Genomic DNA, 20,992 nt, shown 5'->3' with positions numbered 1-20,992 from the left:
GCTCTGGGTTTGAGTTCCACCCCAAAACTTGATGGCAAAGGGAGTTGTGTTCATAATGTGGCCAAACAGGCTGATTAGCAACCTGCAAATCCTTCCAACACATGCTAATGGCAGATGGTAAGAGTTGGACAGATTTCCTGGTTAGTGATGGAAAGAATGTTGAAGCCTCTTCCATCATTATCCATAGCTCCAGACTACAATGTGCATGTTGCCACAGCAGCTTGGACTTTGAGTGATCTGTAACCCACAACTATCACAGATTAAAATAGAAAATTCAACCAGAGAGATATCCTATTTACTGCTGCTCTACCATGTGCAGAAAGGGTTTTGTAATTCACTCATTGCGGTGGGGCTCCATCACAGGCAGGACAGAACATTCAGAGAGGCAGCCAAATGTCGTGCAACTTTGCACAGGAATTTCCAGTCCCATCTGGAAATCCAGGCCTTAATCTATTGTCACCTTGTGAAATATTTACTAATGTCAATGTTCAGCAAGTATCTAGCTTACAAGTTTATCTTGAATATTCTCATTTACAGCAGTTCTCGTGACTCCAGTAAGCAGTCTGACCATCTTACATTTAGGAGTGGGTCTATATTGGGCAATATCTAACAATATGACAGAGTAACAGGAAAGTATAATTAATGGTGCCCCGTGTGACATATATGCCTCACTGTGTCTCTCCAATCTTTTCAAAGGTCAGCCAATTGAAGCCTTGATAAAATAAGGCCAGATTCAAATAGCTTACGTGCTTTATTTCACAGAAACTAAATATATAGAGCAACGGTAATGTTTAAACTAATTTCATTCAAATCAATACAACTTGCCAATAATTAACAATAAGCATACTATGCTTTTCCAAGATTATCTTGCTTGATCTAAATAAAATAATTACCAACTAGCCTCCTGCATTCTCCTTCTGACCCAGGCAGAAACTTGTCCTTGCAGCTTTCTATTTAAAAATCTGCCTAATTGCCTCAGCCTCTATTTTTATCTGAATGTTCAGAGACCAAAAGATGGGTCTTTGGTTGCAACAGTTGACAACCCCTGGCCTGTTCGGAGGCTGAGGAACCTGCCAACACAATGGATGGGAGGGGTTTATTGAATACTGTGACAACATAGCAAACTGTTTATTGTTAACATACTTTAGGGAAATATCATCAAAGTTCAACTTATTCACATGATAGCTACCTTGTCATTTTCTCTTTAACAAATGAGGATACAAATTGCTTTAAAATACAAACCTTAAATGTAGCTTCCATCTTTCAAATCTTTTTTATGAAAAAATGATCAAAAAATTCTGACAACTTTTGATTCTAACAATTATTATCTCGGTCGAGACCAGTAACTTTTGTTTTAAAAAATATATCTGAAATCTCAAGATATTGTTGAAAGACTAAAGCCACAAGATCAAAATTAAAAGATTTTTACAATACAAACTCAAACAAAGCAAGTACTATACACCATCTTGGGTAATCACCTATACTCCAAAACCCAGAATCAACATAAGTTAAGCATGAATTGACAGACAAATTGTGGTCAATTATAAACTATAAATTACGCACCAAATGGCAGATATAGCTAAAACAGGTCTTATGAATTGGCTTGGCAGTCCATTCAGTATGTAGGTCACCAATCTCAGTCACAAAGTCCTTCAAAATGTTGTCTTCTTCCTGAAAAATTTCAGCTCCTTCTCCTGGAATTTAGCTTCATCCACAACCGACAGCAGCGCACAGAGTTCCATGGGCATGATCTTCACCAAAAATGGCACACATCTGCAGAACCTTCTCAACTCTGCTTACGATGATCTGGATGATGAATAGTCACCAATGTCATCTTCAAGTAATAGGCACAACCTCAGCAGCTGGGTCTTTGCCTATTCTCAGCTTCTGGATTTATCCTCAACTACTTCAGACTGCCTGTACTGCACCATTGAGATCATTTTCTGAGCTCTGGTGGCATTGTCCTTTCATATGGTTTCAACCAGTTTCAGACTCCCCAGAAGTTTTGGTTTCCAACCTAAGTTTCAGTCTTAGTTTCCTTAAAAACTGAAAGGATCACTTTCCCTACTCAATCAGGGTCTTGCTAAAAAAAAATACAAGTTTTGAAGCCATGGATTCCATCACAAGAGTTTGAGTTAAAGACCCTTTGAAGAACTGGTACTATATTTACTTATCTATGGATATTATGCATTGGGTGTGGATGATACAAAATACCCCAGTCTGCAGTGGTGACCAAAGCTATCAAGAACATTTAACTTGTAGCAAGCCAAATCATGTCAATGGTGTACAGTGACCATAAGAAGAAATAAGTGGAGTAGACCATTGGGCCCCTTCGAGCCTGCTCCTCCTTTCAATACAATCATGGCTGTCTTCTGCCTCAACTCCAATTTCCTGCCTGCTTCCCATATCCTCCAATTCTCTGAGTGAGGTAAGAGCAACTGCCTTTGACACAAAGCTGCATTTGACCAAGTGTGGCATCAAGGAGCCCAAGCAAAACTGGAGTCAATGCAAATCAGAGAGAAAACTCTCCGCTGGTTGGATCATACCTAGCACAAAGGAAGATGGTTGTGGTTGTTGGAGGTCAATCACTTCAGTTCTAGGACATTACTGCAGGAGTTCCTCAGGGTAGTGTCCTAGGCCCAACCATTTTCAGCTGCTTCATCAATTACCTTCCTTCTATCATAAGGTCAGAAGTGGGGATGTTCATTTACGATGACACAATGTTCAACACCATTCGCGACTCCTCAAATACTGATGCAGTCCACGTCCAAACACAGCAAGACCTGGACAATATCCAGGCTTAGGCTGACAAGTGGAAAGTAATATTCGTGCCACACAAGTGCCAGGCAATGACCATCTCCCACAAGAGAGTATCTAACCATTGCCCCTTGACATTCAATGGCATTACCATCACTGAATTCCCCACTATCAATAACTTGGAGGTTACTATTGACCAGAAATTGAACTGGACTAGCCATATAAATACTGTGGCTACAAGAGCAGGTCAGAAGCTAGGAATCTAGTGACGACTAATTCATCTCCTGACTCCCCAAAGCCTGCTCACCATCTCCGTGCACAAATCAGGAATGTGATGAAATGCTGTCCACTTGCCTGGATGAGTACAGCTCCAACAACACTCAAGAAGCTTGACACCATCCAGGACAAAGCAGCCCACTTGATTGGCACCCCTTCCACAAACATTCACTCCCTCCACCATCGACTCACAGTGGCAGGATGCACTGCAGGAATTCACCAAGTCACCTTAGACAGCACCTTCCAAACCTACAACCGCTACCATCTAGAAGGACAAGGGCAGCAGGCACATGGGAACAGCACGATCTGGAAGTTGCCGTCCATGCCAGTCACCATCCTGACTTGGAAATATATTGCCGTTCCTTCACTGTTGCTGGGTAAAAATCCTGGAACTCCCTTCCTAACAGCTCTGTGAGTGTACCTATACCACATGGACTGCAGCAGTTCAAGAAGGCAGCTCACCACCACCTTAAGGGCAATTAGAGATGGGCAATATATCCTGGCCCAGCCAGCGACACCAACATCCCAAAAATGAATTTTTTAAAAATCTGTCTTTCTCAGCCTTAAATATATTCAATGATGGAGCATCCAAAACCCTCAAAATTCCAAAGATTCATAACCCTTTGAGTGAAGAAATTCTCCTAAATGATCAGCCACTTATCCTGAGATTTTGCCCATTGTTCCAGATTCTTCAGCCAAGGGAAACAATCTCTTACCCTATCAAGCCCCTTCAGTATCTCAAATGTTTCAACAAGATCTCATTCTTCTAAACTCCAGAGAGTATGTGGCCCATTTACTCGGCCTCTCGCATAGGACAACCCTCTCTGCCCAACAAACAATCCAGTGAGCCTTCACTGCACCACCTCCAAGGCAACTATATCTTTCCTTAGCTATGGAGATTAAAACTGTTCTCTCACCAAAGCCCTGTACAATTGTAGGAAGACTCTCTTATTCTTGTACTCTAATCTCTTGCAATAAGAGTCAACATGCCATTTGTCTTCCTAATTGCATGCTGTACATGCATGCTAATTTTGTGTTCCTTGTATGCATACACCCAAGTCTCTCAGATCATTACAAGTTTCATGCCTTTTAAAAAATATTCTACTGTGCTATTCTTACAACCAAAGTGAATATCCTCACACTTCTATACTCCATTTCCCATCTGTGGCAAACTCATATAACTTGTCAATACCTCTTTGAGTCTTCTTTACAGCTGATTATTCCCACCTAGCTTTGGATTGCCAACAAACTGAGATACATTACTCTCTGTCCAAGTCATTAATATAGGTTGTAATTAGATGAGGGCCCAGTACTGATCCTTACGGCAATCCACTAGCCGTAGCCTGCCAGCTTGCGAATGCCCCATTTATCCCTACTCTCTGCTTCCTGTTCATTGACAAATCCTCTATCCATGTCAATATATTATGCGCAACTCCATAAGCCCTTACTCTGTGTATTAAGCTTTTGAATAGCACCTTACTGAATGGCTTTTGGAAATCCAAGTATGCTACACCTACAGTTCCCCTTCATCTACACTGACAGTTACATTCTCAAAAAATCCTAATCTGTCAAACACGATTTCTCTTTCATAAAACTGTGTTGATTTGATCTGATCATGCTACAAATTTTCCAAGTGCACTATTAAGACTTCCTTAATTAGAGATTCCAGCATTTTCCTAATGACAGATGTCAGGCTAACTGACTTTCTCCCTCCTTTCGTGAATAGTTATATTTGCTAACTTCCAATCTGCCAATCTGCTAGGGCCACTCTAGCATTCTAGAATCTAGGGCATTTTGGAAAATCATAACCAGCACTTCCATTTTCTCTGCAGCTACCTCTTTCAGAACTATAGGATGCAAGCTATCAGATCTTGGAGATTTGTCAGATTTTAATTCCTTAGGCTTCTCCGATGCTTTTTCTCTCCTGATATTAATTAGCTAAATTTCCTCACTCTTATTATCCAATTGGTGACCCACTATGACTGGTATGTAATTTGTGTCTTCTTCCATGAAGACAGACAAAATATTTGTTCAATGCCTCTGCCATTTCCTCATGCCCCATGATAATTTCTCCTGTTTCTGCCTCCAAAGGACCAATGTTTACTTTAACTACTCTCCTTTTATATACTTATAAAAGCTCTTACAATCGGTTAACATATTCCTAGCTAGTTTACTTTCATGTTCGATATTCTACTATTATTCTATTTTTTTCCCCTTTTTATCAACTTTTTGGTCAGCCTTTGATGGCTTCTAAAGCACTCCCAGTCCTCAGAAGTATTACTATTCTTTGCAACACTAATATTATCTTTGACTTCCCTAGTAAGTCATGGATGGATCTTTCCTGCTGAATTTATGACCTGATTTTTTCAGATGGCAGGGTCTTGTTTCCTGCCATCTAAAGAGTTTGTGGGGAACTCTGTCAACTCTGTCTGCCCCACAGCCAATTTTATAACCTAATGAGCATTAATTGGCTGCATGCGGGACTTACGCCCCTCGCTTAGGAGGCAGTCCCACCTTAGAGAGCTGCCAGCCAAACTGATTAGCCAACAGCTCTCCAGTCCCTGCAGTGACAGTGCACAGAAGAGGAAGTTCAAGAAGACATCAGAGACCAAGTCCAGGAATCAGGGTCCCAGGGCAGGGAGGGTAGGGAAGGCTAAGGGCCGGGATGTGGTGGAGGAAGGTCCAGAGGCCACTGGACTGTAAGTCACTGGGCGGGTGCCCAACTTCAGAAGGGGGCAACCTGGAGGCAGCAACCCCCCAACTTCCCGTCTGAGGTATAACTTTGAACTTCAGTGGGGAAAGCCCAAGACACAACGATCCTCTTGCCAGCCTAAAAGTTGAAGCTGGGTGGGAAACAGCCCTTAAGTGGCCTTTAATTGGCAACTTAAGGCCTCAACTGGGGAGAGGGCTGACTTCCCATCTGAGGCTTTGCCCATCCCAGCGTAAAATCCCTGTCTGTTGGGACAGGCGGAAACATGGAGGGAATCCCGTCCCTTCAATTTCACGTTTCCCCCGCACCCACATAAAAACCCGCCGATCAGGGAGCATAAAATTCTGACCTGTTTTTTAATGGAATGTATTTTTGTTGAACATTTTGAATTATTCCTTTAAACGTTCCCACTTTTTATCTATCCTCATTCCTTTTAGTCTATTTACCCAATTAACTTCAGCCAGCTCTTCCCTTGGCTTTAAGTTTAAGATTCTTGTTTGAGACCGGAATATGTTGCTTTCAAATGTAAATACGGAATTTGATTATATTATGATAATTTTTGCACAGTGGATCTTTTGCCATGAGATTGCTAATTAACCTGGTCTCATTGCACAATACTATATCTAAAATAGCTTTATCCTTAGTTGGTTCCATAACATATTGTTCCAGGAACCTCCTATGGAAGCAGTCTACGAGCTTATCTTCTAGACCACATTTGCCAATTTGACTGATCCAGTCTATATGTAGATTAAAGTCTCCTACAATAATTGTATGCCTTCATTTCAGGCTCCACTTATTTCTTGCTTACTGCTCTGACCAACACAGTGTAATTACTGTTAGAAGCCTCACAAACCACACCCATCAGCACTTCTGGACATTGCTATTCCTAATCTCCACCCATATTTATTCTACGTCATGATCCTCCGAGCCAAGATTCTGTGTCACTATTGTCTTTATGTCCTCCTTTACTATTACTCCTCCCCCTTTTCCATTCTGCCTGTCCTTTTGAAATATTTAGTGCACTGGAATATTTATTTCCCAATCTTGGATACCTTGTAACCACATCTTTGTAGTAGTGATTAGATCTAAACTATTTACAGTATCTCTATTTGTGTCATTTGTTCACCCATCTCAAGGCAAACGCTTCGCACCTTCAGATAAAAAGCTTTTGTTTTTTAAAACTGATTATTTACTTGGACCTTAATACTGATCCACTATTCCATTAAACTCTCCGTTCCTGCTTGTCCCGCTCAGCCCTACCTGTCCCGCTGTAGCTCATGTGTCCACTTCCACTACTCACTTCCCTAATGTTATCCTCATAGATCATCAGACTTGAAGTAGATTACAATGTTATAAAACTGCACACATTTAGATGTTTTAAATAGATTGATTTTTACCAAAACTGGGTCCATTGATACATTGTGTAATATACGTTGTGGCTATTTATTAAAATTACAAAAAAAAATTTTTTTTCACTTTCCATGTCAACTTTATAACTCTGGTGAGAATACTAACTCATCAAGTATATTTCAAAAGCATCAAAAACATGTGACTTACTCTGTTCACAGATGCAAACAAACGTATCATATTTTGATTTATTATCACTGATGCAGAAGCTCAAAGAGGAATAAAAACTTGCCTCATCCCAACTACTTAATTTGCCTTATCTGTTTCATTTGCTGATAATGGCTGTTGCCAGGAAAAATAGTTTTCCTACTTCAATTGCACTTTATCAAGTCTGCAACCAATGAGAAAAAGCATTCACTATTACTTTAGGATGTTTAGTGATAATGTAATTTAAAATCTCAACTTTTTCAGTCTCTACTTATTTGTTGTAGCTTACGGATAGTGACTTCTAATTTTCTGATTAATAACCAAAAAATCGAATAGTGGAATACATATGAAAAATTATTTCTGCAAGATAAAATTCAAAGCAAGAACTTATATTATACAAGGACAAAATTGATGTGATGAAAAGCTTTTGGGGTCCAATCCTCTCTTATAATGACAGTCTTGTTTCCATTTGCAGGAAGTCTCATGGGCACTGAACAGGTTTTTGGTTCTCGGCATCCTATTCCTTAATGCCAAGAAACTGTGGTAATGGATTCATTCTTACATTAACCAGCATTGATGCACGCCAAGAAGTACATCTATACTAGCTGCAAAGCATTTATTCATTAATCTTTGATTCGAAGGTCAATTTGTCACAGCTCTCAAAGATTATGTGGAAAGGACCAAGGCCGTGTCTCTGCAGTCTTAGGCCTCTGTCTATTCTCAGATCCAGACCAGCAAAGCATTTTTATAGATCTCTTAAGACACAAGTACATGATACCTCTTTTGTAGTCACATCGTGTGCGTGTGTGAGAGATCATGTGACCATGTTCTATTGCGTATACACTTTGGGTGCTGCATTTATCCTATTTTTAAAACTTATGAGAAAAACCGTCATTTGTCTGTTCTTGAGAGTTAAAGCACTCAGGGGGTTAAAACACTTCTTTTGAAACACATCTGTCTTCGGTCAGTCAAGAGGTAGAACTAGAACTATCCTGCCATCTCTCTCCTGCCTGTAACATTATGTGCTGGGCTGCTGAAATATGCTGGGGGTTTTTTGTGGAAAAATTGCTGCAAGCTGCATTTTTGGCAATTACTGAAAATGGCAACACAGCAAGACTCCACAAACAGAATGACAAGTTAATCTGTTTTTGTTGATGTTGGCTATGAACCAGGACTCTCTGCTTTTCTTCGAATAGTGTTATTAGATTTTCAATGTTCATCTGTGTCCCCAGCATAAACAGACAGGTCCCTGGTTTGATGTCTTTTGACAGATGGCAGCTCAAGTCCTGGAGTGATGCTTGAACCTAGAACTTTCTATCTCAGAGGTGACAATGCTTCCAACTGAACCACTCATATGTTCTTAAAAGAAATGAACAGGAACTTTACTCTGTATAAATATATCAGGTTTATCAATGCAAAGACTATCCTGATTAATTAGTAGTAAAAATGTTACAACGTATGAAAATGAGTTTGAACGTAAATACTCAGAGCAACTTCAAACTCTTGTATAATGGATAGCTTTCCAAACTGGAGTCCATGGACCATGGGAGTCCACAAGTTGGCATGAGGGTTGAGGCATGATGTACACCAAGAGCTCAGCATTTCAAGAATCTTGCATTGCATACTTTTGCTATTTTTGGTGGCTTACTAGCAACAGTATATTACCTCTGTTGCTCATACTATTAAAAAACATTTCCTGCATTAGAACTGTTTTCCTGACACTGTCATTCAGAAGTTAGGACAGAGGAAATTGCTGGGAGTGAGTCATATTTGCATGAGATTCCTGGATATGTTAAAATATTTGCAGGGGATCCCACACAGAAATCTTTGTAAATGACTGCTATCAAACTTCAAAATTTTATGAATAACTACGACATTACCGAACACTTTCTCCCAACCACCCCCCACCCACTCCCCAGATAGTTTAGATCAAACTGTACCAAACGTTTCATTGGACTTTGTAGTGATAGAATGCCCCATGTGCTCCCTCCTACCAACATTTTAACCACACACTTTACAAAGAAGGCTGAGGCACCTGCTGTAGCAGGCCTTGTGAATACCTTAAAATACAAATTATATGATCCAATTAGGATCTACACAATTTTAACTAAAAATTGCTACAGTTCTACCCAGTACCGGACCCACCAGTAAAACATGGTGGCAAACAGATCCAGGACCTTAAGAGGTGCAGCATTTTATGTTCCCTTGTGAGTCAGGAGGAACAGGAATGGAACAGGAATTCTCCAGTAAACCCACAAGGAAATCTTTGGCTTTTCCTCCCTTTCCCCTGACAGTAAGGATCTCCGGGCCCTCTCTTATGACCTTACATCACTCACAGGGACCGTTTTTTTGGTCTCCCACCGTCCGAAATCCCTCTCAATTTCCTTCCTGTTCAGCTAGCATTTTCCTCCAGATTTGGGTGGAGGGCTGACTAGGACTGTGCTGATAAGATCCACAAGTTGAAATCTCCTGGGCCTCACACTGTGGATTGTGCCTTGTGCCTTAGTCCCTCTGCATGTGACTCCCAGAGGGAGATAAAATCTGGATTTTGAAGTTATGTTCAGATTATATGAATCATGGAATAATATGCTCTGAAGGAAGCCATCATGTTTGTGTCAGTCCTGTACCTACTGCCCTGTTGGCTTCCCCACAGTCATGAAATTTCTTTTGCTTTTCAAGCACTTATCCAGTTCCCTTCAAGTGTCGTTATTGAACTGCTCCACCACCCTTTAAAAGCAGTGCATTCCAGATCATCATAACCCCATCGGGAAACATTCTCCTCCTTGCCACATGATTCTTTTTCCAATTATTTTAAATCTGCTTCCTTTGGTTAGTGTCCAATCCACTTCCTTTGGTTACTGTCTCTCCTAATTTATTCTATCAAAACCCCTCAATTTTGAATAAGTCTCAAATCTCCCGTAACGTCCTCTGCTCTTCAGAAAACAATTTCACCTTGTTCAGTCTGTTCACATATTGGATGTCCCTCGTCACTGGTGTTATTGTTAGATCACCTCTGCACCCTCTAGAAGACCTTGGCATTTTTCTCAAAGTGTGGTACCTAGAACATGCTAGCTGGGACCAAACTAGTGATTCATAAAGGTTTAGCATAACTTATTTGCTTGAATTTTGTTCTTCTAAGTGCAATTTGCCTCTCAAAATAATCGCTGGTCAAATATCATTATTTCAGTCACTCATTAGATGCTGAGGTACATGGAAAGTTGGGCCACTTGGTGGAGAAGATAATGATCTCAACATGTAATGAAGACATAATTTAATTTTTAACATTGAATTCAGAAAGCTTTTTGCTTTCCTAGAAGCGTATTTGGATCACATTTATTGAGAACAATCCAGCATTCATGATGCTCAGCATTACAGCCAAAATGTACCTCACAGCCGAGAACAATGCCAGTTAATCACTTGCTTCACATCTGAACAGTTGGGTATTTGTTTGCTGGCTCCAGCCTCTCCATTACAATCTTGCTAGTCTTTCTCTGTTTTATTTACGTCACTATGTTTATTATTCCTTTGATTTTTTCTCTGTTGTTCCATCTGCATCTGTGTTCTAAATATGACTGGGCTCCAAATATAACATTCTACACATGCTCTTTCTTCCTCCCTGGTTCCTAATTCCATTAAGCTTCTTCAATAAGGTTTAAAAAAAATATAACACACATCATTATCCTCAGTTGTTCCTTCCTTATTCTTCCTCTGGCCTTTAAAACACAAGTTTGTCATTGTTTAATCAAAATTCCTTGGCCTGAATTTTTCAGATGGTGGGGTTTCCCTTCCTGCTATCCGAAGAGTCGGCAGGGAACACACCTTTACTGACTCCAACTGCCCCACAGCAATTTCACACTCGAATGAGCATCAATTAGTTGCAGGCAGGACATCGGCCCCGTCAATCTGATTGGCCGGCAGGTCTCCAGTCCCTGCGGAGACAAGAGCTGCAGTGGACTGAAAAGGGACTTCAGGAACAAGGCTGAACCTAAGTCTCGGGACTAAGGGACAAGGCTAAAAGGGTCCCGGGGGGGTTACAAAAGGGAGCGATCTTTGTGTCGGGGGAAAGGCCAGGGTGGGGAGGGAGGTCCAGTAGTCCCTGGACTTTAAGGGGTGAAGTGCCAGCAGTCAGAAGGGGGCTTCTAGTGGAGGCTGCCCCCTCCCCCACCAAATTTCCCACCTGATTTCCAGGCCCATTCTTTATCAAGCTTCACCCATATCAAGTAAACTCTCTTGCCAGCCTAAAAACTGAGGCTGAGCGAGAAACAGCCCTCAAGGGTCTCAAGTGGGGCAAGGGTGGGCGGGAACACCGAAGGAACCCTGTTCCTTCAATTTCACGCTCTCTCCCCGCCTGAAAACTCGCCAGGGAAGTGTGAAATTCAGGCCCTTAATTTCCTCTCATCTTTGTGATGTTTTCTAGCATAAACCTTTTTCCTTCACTTGTCTTTTTTTAAGAGCACAGATGGAAGCCATTCGCTATGTCACTTTAGTTATATTTCTTTTAAACTTAGTCCCTTTGCCCTACCCTTTATCCATACATTTATTTCTTTAAATATTTATCCACTTTCCTTCCAGAAATTATTATGCTGCCGCTGCTGTTTCAGGAATTCCATGTGCCAACAACCCTTCACACAAAGAAAAAGGTCCCTTTCATTCTTTGTGATTAACCTTCAAGGGCAATCAGAGGTTGGCAATAAATGCTGGCCCAGCAATCAACGCCCACACCCCACAAAAGAATAAGTAAAAAAACACTAAATTCATGCTTTCCAGTTAGTGACTCACTGAATCACCAGCAAGGAGAAATATTTTTCCCCTATTTATTTTATCAAAGCCCATTATCATTTTGAACATATCAATTAGATCTCATCTTACACTTCTGTCATTTAATGGAAAGAGTTCAAGTCTCTCCTCCTAACTGAAGTTTGTTACCACTGGTACTATTTTAGTGAGTCTGTTCTGCATCATCTGAATGGCCTTGATATCCTTCCTAAAGTAAGATTTTAAAAGTGGGATACAATATTCAAATTGTGGCCTCACCAATGATTTGTACAAGGTTAGCATTACCTCTATTCTCCATTTATAAAATCTAGGAACCCATGCTCTCTTTATAACATTGTCAGATGTTTCAGTGCCACCCCCATGATTCTGGTCTCAGATTGCCTCTCCTACCCAGCCCCAAACAAGAGCTACTTCACTTCTCCCACCCCTCATTTTAATTTAATTGACAAACTCCCTGTTAGTGTTGATTGAGCACTGGCAGCTAACCCATCAAGTCAAAATGATGCCTGACCAAAAAATAGTTGGGGCCTCTTGATGGTGCCATCAGGCAGGTGGTGCGATCGCTCCACTTACTGCCTACACGATCTGCGATACAGTTCCCGCCGTTTTTAATTGGAAAAATTGTGGAAAGGCTTCTATCATTTGTGCTTTTATTCAGATTATATAAATATTGAAAATGTTTGATGACTGAGCCCCTATTAATTTGAGCACGAGACTCATTTTGTGTGTTGGGAATGTCTTTCTCACGACTAAAGGAGTATTGAAAATAAACCATCATCATGCCTATTTGTTTATTTACTCTGCAACCATTGTCTGTAAGATTTATGAATGTCTCAGGATTTCAAATAGAGCAGGCCATTAAGTGGAAGTCACAGGTGCATGTACATCATGGTCATTGTTTCATTGAAATGAACTATTTTAAGTAGAATTGCCAGCAATCCCAATAGAATAATTTCCACGGGAAACAAAGCTCTTTATTATTCAGTATTCTGAGCCTACTATTTCTTCTGAACAGCAAAATCCCTTAAGCATTTTTCATTCATATGTTTACATGCTGCAAAGCATTTTCATTCTCTGCCACTTATGGTCCTTAGGTCATTTATCACTTTCTTTTACAATTAATCTATTATCAAGGACATGATAACAGGTCATTTAGAAAATCATGATATGATTAAAGTCACTTAGCTATGAAAGGAAAATTGTGTTTGACAGATCTGCTAAGGTCTTTTGTGGTTGTAACTGGCAGGGTAGATAAAGGGATATCAGTAGATGTAGTCTATTTGGATTTTCAAAAGAAAACAAGAGGTTGTTGCACAAAATTGGGGATGAACATGAATTGAGATTTGCTTAAAGGACAGAAAAAGGTCAGTAGGAACAAATAGGACATTTTTGGCTTTGAAGGTTGTATCTAATGGGGTGCCACAAGGATCTATGCTTGGTCTTTGGCTATATCAAAGGCTTAGATGAGAGGATAACCATAATGTATTTAGGTTCGCTGATATTATAAAGTTAGGTTTACTCTACCACTATTTAACCACCCATCCATTGTGAGTAGGCACAGTTAAAATTGAGGTTCAAGTGTCTGCCTTGGCTCAGTGGTAGTACTCTCAGTCCTGTCTCTGAAGACTGGGGCCCAGAATTATGTTCCCAGGTCAGTTGCATAGAAACGGGATAATTCCCAGCTCTGTGAACCCAACCTTTAAAAATGGCCACCTGGATTTTCATTCCGGTGTTGGGAGTGGTGGGCTGGAAATCAGGCCCACCACCCCTGTAATGTGTGCGAGGGCTGCCAGGTGCAGAGGCGGGCTGGGCAGAAGGCCCAAATCCAGTCCCACCCCCATGAAAATGGAATATGCTGTGTTTGGGGGCTAGGCTTAGATTTTACGGCCAGTTCTGGGATTTTCACCACAACGGAGAGGCTCTCACCCACTGCCTGAGAAAGCAACAACTCTTAGGAGGAAGGCCCGCCATATCTTCTGCCCATCAGGCAGTTGAGAGGAAAACCCGCCACTGTCCTCCTAACTGAGGACTCTGGGATATGACATACCGCCCACCAAAGCCTGCCAGCCAGAGGCCAGCAGCTCTTGCACTCAGGTGTGCCACAGAGGAGGCTGTGCCTGCTCTGGAACAACACCCCCAAAGTCCAGGATCATGGGGTGACATGTAAGTGCTATTGGGGGTTGCTCTCGCAGAGGTCAGCAGCAAGAACAGGGGGTGTGGCTGTCAGCAGCTACCCCTACCACATGCCCTCACTCATGCAGAAATTAGTGCAGATTGAGGGACCACTGCCACCATCCCCCCACCACCCCCACTCCAGCTGACATGCAGCCTGCACAGCTTTACTAGTCACACAGGCCACATGTCGGCAGACCTGCCTGGAGCTGGGAAGATTGCAGCGGAGGCATACACAGGTATGAATTACCACAATCAAAATATCAACGAGGATTTGGTTACACTTCATTTCCACCATATAGAACAAGTGGTTCTAGAATCCCAGTCAATGCAGAGTGAGCTTGTCATACAGGTACTCTCCCATGTCACTCTCAGGGGCTCCCGGTCTCTTCAGGTTGGTGATATGATCTGCAAGCTTCTTGATCATCTTCACTTGCTCATCCAAGCAGTGAGTCTCCAGGAAGTCACAAAGATGAGGGACAGCGTTCCCTTATGTAGTTGTTAAATTGTCCACTTAAGAGACACAAGTGGAGGCAGGGCAGGAGGTAGACCATGGGCCTTCCCACCCAGAACTTAATTCTGGTGGAGGCAGGAGGGCATCGGTTATCGATCCTTACACCAACCCACCAAATATCCAGGCCTGCCTGCTTCCTTCTACACTTCCTGAAGGGGCAGAAGATTCTGGCCTGTGTGTGTGTTCAAACCCCACTCTAGAGGCTTGGGCACTTAATTCAAGCTGACATTCCAGTGCACAATTATAGACTTACACTGACACAAGTGTCTTCTTTTTGGTGAACCATTAAACTGAAGCTCTGTCTGCCCTCTAAGGTGGATGCAAAAGATCTGACGGCACTATTTCAAGAAGAGTTCTCCAGCTATCCTAGCCAACATTTCTCTCTCAACCAGCATCACCAAAGCAGATGATTCATCTCATTGTTGTTTGTAGGACCTCGATATTGACTGTCACATTAGCTTTCTTTCTTTAATTGTCCAGAGTGATAGAATCCACTCAAAATTTAACTTGGATAAATGACAACTTGCACCTCTTAATAGCTCAATAGGCCGATAGTTCAAAAAGAGAATCCAGGCCATGAAAAAAAAACTATTGCAATGTTCAACTAGACTAAATAAAGGTTAGTATCAATAGGTTACAGTCATGGAACTAAACCATGGTTTTGGAATATAGGTACAAGAGGCCTAATTTTCTAAATTTGTGTATTTTCAAGATAATTTTACCCATCAGCTGTGCATGTACGGAGATCAGCACACCCATAGTTTCTTAATACACACAACAGAGACATTAGAGGTTCCCTGCCAGCAGTGCAAGTTCAAAAAATTAGTCCCAGAAAAATATTTTGGCTACAGAGGTGGATAGTTTGAGTTTGGAAATCTCGCAACATGTCAGCACAAGTTCGATTTAAAAACATCCCAAAACCCATGATTTTTGCTTTTGGAGGTGGGTGCAGGATAGAGTCAAGCCTGTTGACCCTGGGATCAGAGCTGGGATTTTGTCCAAGTTGTTTTAGAAATCATTAGGTACTCTAGCCCTCAGCCCTCACACTCCCCACCCACCCCAATAGCCCATCATACCCTCCATCCACCCCCATTCCTCTTCATAGCCTCCATGCCACCTCAATAGCCACTCGTCCAGTATCTGCCAAGAGCAAACCTCAGGAGCCATGTAAAGATGAAAAAAATACTAACAATCTAACACAACTCTCTCACACACACTTCATATTGAAAAAAAAACTCCTATTCATTGGACCCAAAGCTTTTAAATCTAATGTGGTTAATCTCTTATAAAAAACAGGAACTACTATTCAGACTCCACATCAAAGACAGCTAATACTTTAATAGCCTTAACTGTCAATCAAACTGTGAACTCAGAATGCCTGCTGAGATAATTGTAGCTTTTGAAACTCAGCCAAACATTCAGAATGATATAATGATGGCCCTTGGGAAGATGTCAATAAGGAATTTTATTGAAACTGCATGACCAGTAGGCCTGCTGATCAGAGCACTCCAACAGAAGTTTATTTTTAAAAATTCTCACTAATAAAAAAAACAGGCTGTAGCTGTCAAAATTTAAGAGTGCAGCATTTGAAAAATCAGATCATATGAATTAGGAGAGAGAGTAGGCCACTCAGTCCCTTGAGCCTACTCCACCATTCAATAAGATCGTGGCTGATCTGACTGTAACCTCAACTCCAGATTCCCACCTATCCCCAATAACCTTTCACCCCCTTGCTTAACAAGAATCCATCTAGCTCTGCCTTAAGAATTTTCAAAGACTCTGCTTTCACCGCCGTCTCGGGGAGGAGAATTCCAAAGACTCTCAACCCTCAGAGAGAAGAAAAATGACAGTTACACAAGCCTCATCTGCTTTTCAAGAGTGCTTGCATCTACTCCATCATGACTCTCACTGCAGGGTAAGGCCCTTGCAACAACCAAAATGAGGTCTGTTCGAACCTAACACTGAGATAAAATGGCCCTACTGAATTTGGGTTTCTCTCCTATTTGAATTATGCCCCACGCCCTCCCCCCATGGGAAAGGGTGGGCGGGACTTTCACAACCATGTCCTACCTACCATTTTGAAAAGGTTCATGATGTCTTCCCGACTCTGCAAAAATCCAGTCCTTATTGTTTTCATGAGATCTTAAGATAGCCTCTAGGCCATTTGATTTTATTGTTCTAGAATAACAGCCCTTATTTCTTCCTATTATGGCATCCAGCTATTACTTAAATGAGTCCACTCTCCATGGCCTCTGCCACCTTTCCTGCTAATCTGCTCCAGCTATTGATTATCCTCTGTAAAGTAATACTTCTGTCCTAAACTTGCCCTTCACAACTGTGGATATGTTTTCTTCTTCCTGCTGCTTTTATGTGTCTGAAGGTATTCTTCTGGGTTTACTTTCCCTATCCTATTAAGTATTCTACATAATTCTGTATGGTACATTCAGAGGCTTCTTTCTGAGGCTCCTGAGCCCTCGCATATTCAGGCATTCCCCATCATCCTCTTTCAACACCAGAAATCTCCTCTCCTCTACGTCTCAGTCAGAAATTGTTTGAGGAGGATTTTAATAACAGAGTAAGATGCAGCATCCGAGAGCTTAAGGGGGAACGTTCCAAAGAACAGAAATGAAGTAGCTGGGGGGAATCAAAGGGAGAAAGGGTCCACAAAGGCCTAAGTTAGAGGAACAGAGTTTCAGGTAGGGACATCTTTAAGTTGGTTGACATTGCAAAGATAGAATGGGCATATCATGGTGGGATTAATCGATGATGAAAAGAATTTTGAATTGAATGCAATGTGGGTTAATGAAGATATTATACATCAATGAGAATTGGCATCCTTGAAAGTGTTATAGCTAAGAGTGAGCACAATCCCAATGCCTTGTACCAACATAGCCTGCCAGCAGGCATCCTTCATTTTAATTCCAAATATCCAATCAAACATTTTGATTTTGTCATTTGAATGAAAATCCAAATTTAAACCAGCCAAATGGAGTAGATTTTCAAAAACTGACTTCCTTGTGTGTTATCAAATGGTTGTTTGAAATAAACTATTTACTCCTTTGATTTTTTTTCATGTTAAGAATATGATTATAAATGCTTGTCTGACACAAAGAGTGCAATAGCTTGAATACCCACTTAATCAAAGGTGTTGCACTAAAGAGTGGCATGCATCAAAATGGGTCCTTTTTAAACAAGAACAACCATATTATTCCATGAAGTGAGACTTGACAAGTTGGACTTGCTACTGCAGAATTTCACAAGAAATTGTGTGATTGATTACAGTGGATTTAACAATGGTATTCTTCATCTTCTGGAAGGGAGATACATCTCGTCATGAAAAAATTATATATAATTTATGCTCACTTGCATTGCATATGGTAGGGTGGGGTTACCCACGATGCTCTGTGATTACACCACATACATTATCTTATTCTTCTGCTTCAAGTCATAACTCTTTATAACTTTATGCTGCATTAATGTAAACACTGAAGTCACTGATGATTTAAATAGTTTTACTATCAGCAACACTATTCCATACCACCAGGCCAGCAACTGGACTGAAATCACTGCTGGATTCTTCACATTACTGTGCTAATGCAGACATGCAATGAACAGAAAAGACCTCACCCCCATTACTCCAGGTCTGGTTTGCTTGTTTACTATTCCAAATACATGAAGAATAGGCTGACTCAGTAACAGTCAGTGATTGCTGTAGAAATCCCCACACTGCACTACAAATTCATGCAATGTGCTACATTCATCTGTATTCTGAATACAACTAGTGACACTGGGTCTTTTATAGACCGAGCACAGTGTTAGTATTCACCTCACTCAATCCTATGACACTTGTTGGCATTTAATTTGTCCTTTTGCCATGCAGTTTATATTTCTTTTTGGCAAGGCTCAGCAGTTGTCATTAAATCATCATTCATAAAAGGAATGTTCCTGAACGAGTCATGGAAACATTTTCTGGTTTAATAGCTTTGCAAATTGTAAAGTAAAATAAAACGTATGGTGTTTGTTGCACAGAGCTTGCACTATCTTAAAAAATTCTGAACTTCAAGAATTCTTTCATGTCAAGCGTTATTTTCAAATTCACAACTTGCCCATCTAGAAAATAAATATGAACAGATGACTGTTCTCCAAATCTTAATACGTTAATACTTGCCTCCAATGCAAACCAATTGAGGATTAACTTCAATCTGCTGTTGGCTTAATATTATAGATTACCTTTTTTTTTTACTTTTAGCACTGTTTCTTGCAGAATACCACTGCTCTCTCATTAATTCTCATTTTATTACTGTTATGCTATCATTATTGCACCAATGGCAAGATTTAAACATCTTTGTTTCTGTTTCCCTCTCTCTCTTGCTAAAACATTTCCTATGAACCAGCACTATAGATTGTACTTCAGAGCTGACACTCCTGCATTTGACTTGTGTGCCTAATATACAGTTCAAAAACTATAGTCACTGAGCCATTAAAACACTATGTGCAACCTGCATTATTACCCACAATACACGAGTAAGCAGATTGCTAGCGCCAATTACTGTAATAAGCCAACCATATCATTAGCAATACATGCCCTTCATCGGCAAAATGGCTCAGCAGAGGCCACACCACACTGGCTGTATCGATTCTAGCAGTCTTATTTTGCAGTTTTGACTATTTCAGTCACACTTCACATTAAATATTTTCTAAATCATTGTCTGGAACACTATACACACAAAACTGACTTAGAAAATGAGATTACTAGATTTGAAAATCTTTTGAACGCAACGAGTTAAAGTGTAAATTTTGTAAACCCATGCACAAGTCACAATTGTTGGTCTTGTTTTTGACATCATTGTTCCTACTCATCAAAAACTACAAAATGAAAATTTGATAATAACACATCAGTTCATAGTTGCTCCTTGCATAACAACACCACATGTTTTATCTGTTTGAGAATACGGTAACAACTTAGTTCTGTATTAAAAATATACTGTGAAACCATCATTGATAAAAATGCACCGTTGAAGAAAAGCAGGCAAAAGTAATTTGATGATACTGCTGAGAAGGTGAAAACACAAAGGCAAGGGTGGGGCAATTTCCTGTACTGCACAGTCTTCCAGTGGTTAGACAGTTAAAGCAGTTCCTTTCGCCTCCAGCAGTTGCCTGATTAATGAAGGGAAAGTGACACAGATTTTACGGGCAGCAACAAAGAAAATACTGCTGTATGTTAACATCTGAGCACTAATCACTTTCTTTATTATATAATTGCACTAAACTGATTGCATGAACAAGGCAGAATCAGTAATGCTGGAGTGTTCACACCCAAACACAGTAAACAAATGAAGGATGTTACAGCAATGACAAACACCTTGGCCCATCCACTCCACAATAGCCAAAAGACAAAGACAGCAAATAGAACAGATAAAAACGGAAGGTTCGCTAACAAAAGACGACACTGAATTTATAATTGTTAATTTTTAACTTTTTTTAAATATGTAGAATAATTAAATAGTGATGATTTAAAACACAATAGAAGTCAATCATCAAAGCTAGGAAACAGAAAAACTGTGCTCTGCTAGATTATCTATAATTAAAATGTTAAATACATGCAGCTATAAATAAAGACATCAGGAAAGTATAGGGTGATTTGATTCAATATCATATCCAATTACAGACTCACTTATCTGACTGCTTATTCTGCCGAATTGTATGTGATCTGAATCCTCAGACACCAAAAATATACTGAGCTTGTTAGTCCTTACAACTGCCAGCTTAAAGATGTCTAGCAGGCAATCTGTTCTTGGTACCTCTACATTATACATGTGCTTCCATTCCACCAGTCACAGCTCACCTAATATCACATGACCCTCATATTACATCATAAGCAACGACACCAATCATTATTCTCCCATTCCCTTTTCTCCTGCCCCTTCTGTTATTTATCAGATACATTTGAACAGGGTGGGGGATTCACTTTTGTATTCAGTACATTTTTTTTATGCACAGGTCACAATAGATTTAGCCATTAATTTTGAGTGGAAGCAACAAGATAACTCATATATTAAATCACTTGCCAAAGTCATCATTCGATAATCTGATTTAGATGTACACACAATGCAAGAACCTTCTGTTGTTTCTGTTGGCAAACTGAATTAGCTACAAACATAGCTGTATTCTGTCAGAAAACCAGAAAATTGTCTCTAATAGCAAGGATGCTTCTAGCATTTACAGGCCCTTAG

General features: G+C 40.5%; 1 protein-coding gene across 1 annotated transcript in view; it reads right to left on the bottom strand.

Annotated features, from left to right (window-relative positions):
- The window catches only part of ank2b (ankyrin 2b, neuronal), an 882,930-nt gene extending 862,403 nt beyond the window's left edge, over positions 1-20,527 (bottom strand). The window contains exon 1 of the mRNA XM_041195707.1: positions 20,434-20,527. The gene's annotated coding sequence lies outside the window, so the exon portion shown is untranslated. The remainder of the gene's footprint in view (positions 1-20,433) is intronic.
- Between the last annotated feature and the right edge of the window lie 465 nt (positions 20,528-20,992).

The sequence above is a fragment of the Carcharodon carcharias genome, chromosome 1 (genome assembly GCF_017639515.1).
Source record: "Carcharodon carcharias isolate sCarCar2 chromosome 1, sCarCar2.pri, whole genome shotgun sequence".
NCBI classification, from domain to species: domain Eukaryota; kingdom Metazoa; phylum Chordata; class Chondrichthyes; order Lamniformes; family Lamnidae; genus Carcharodon; species Carcharodon carcharias.
This window is presented reverse-complemented; position numbering and strand designations above follow the sequence as displayed.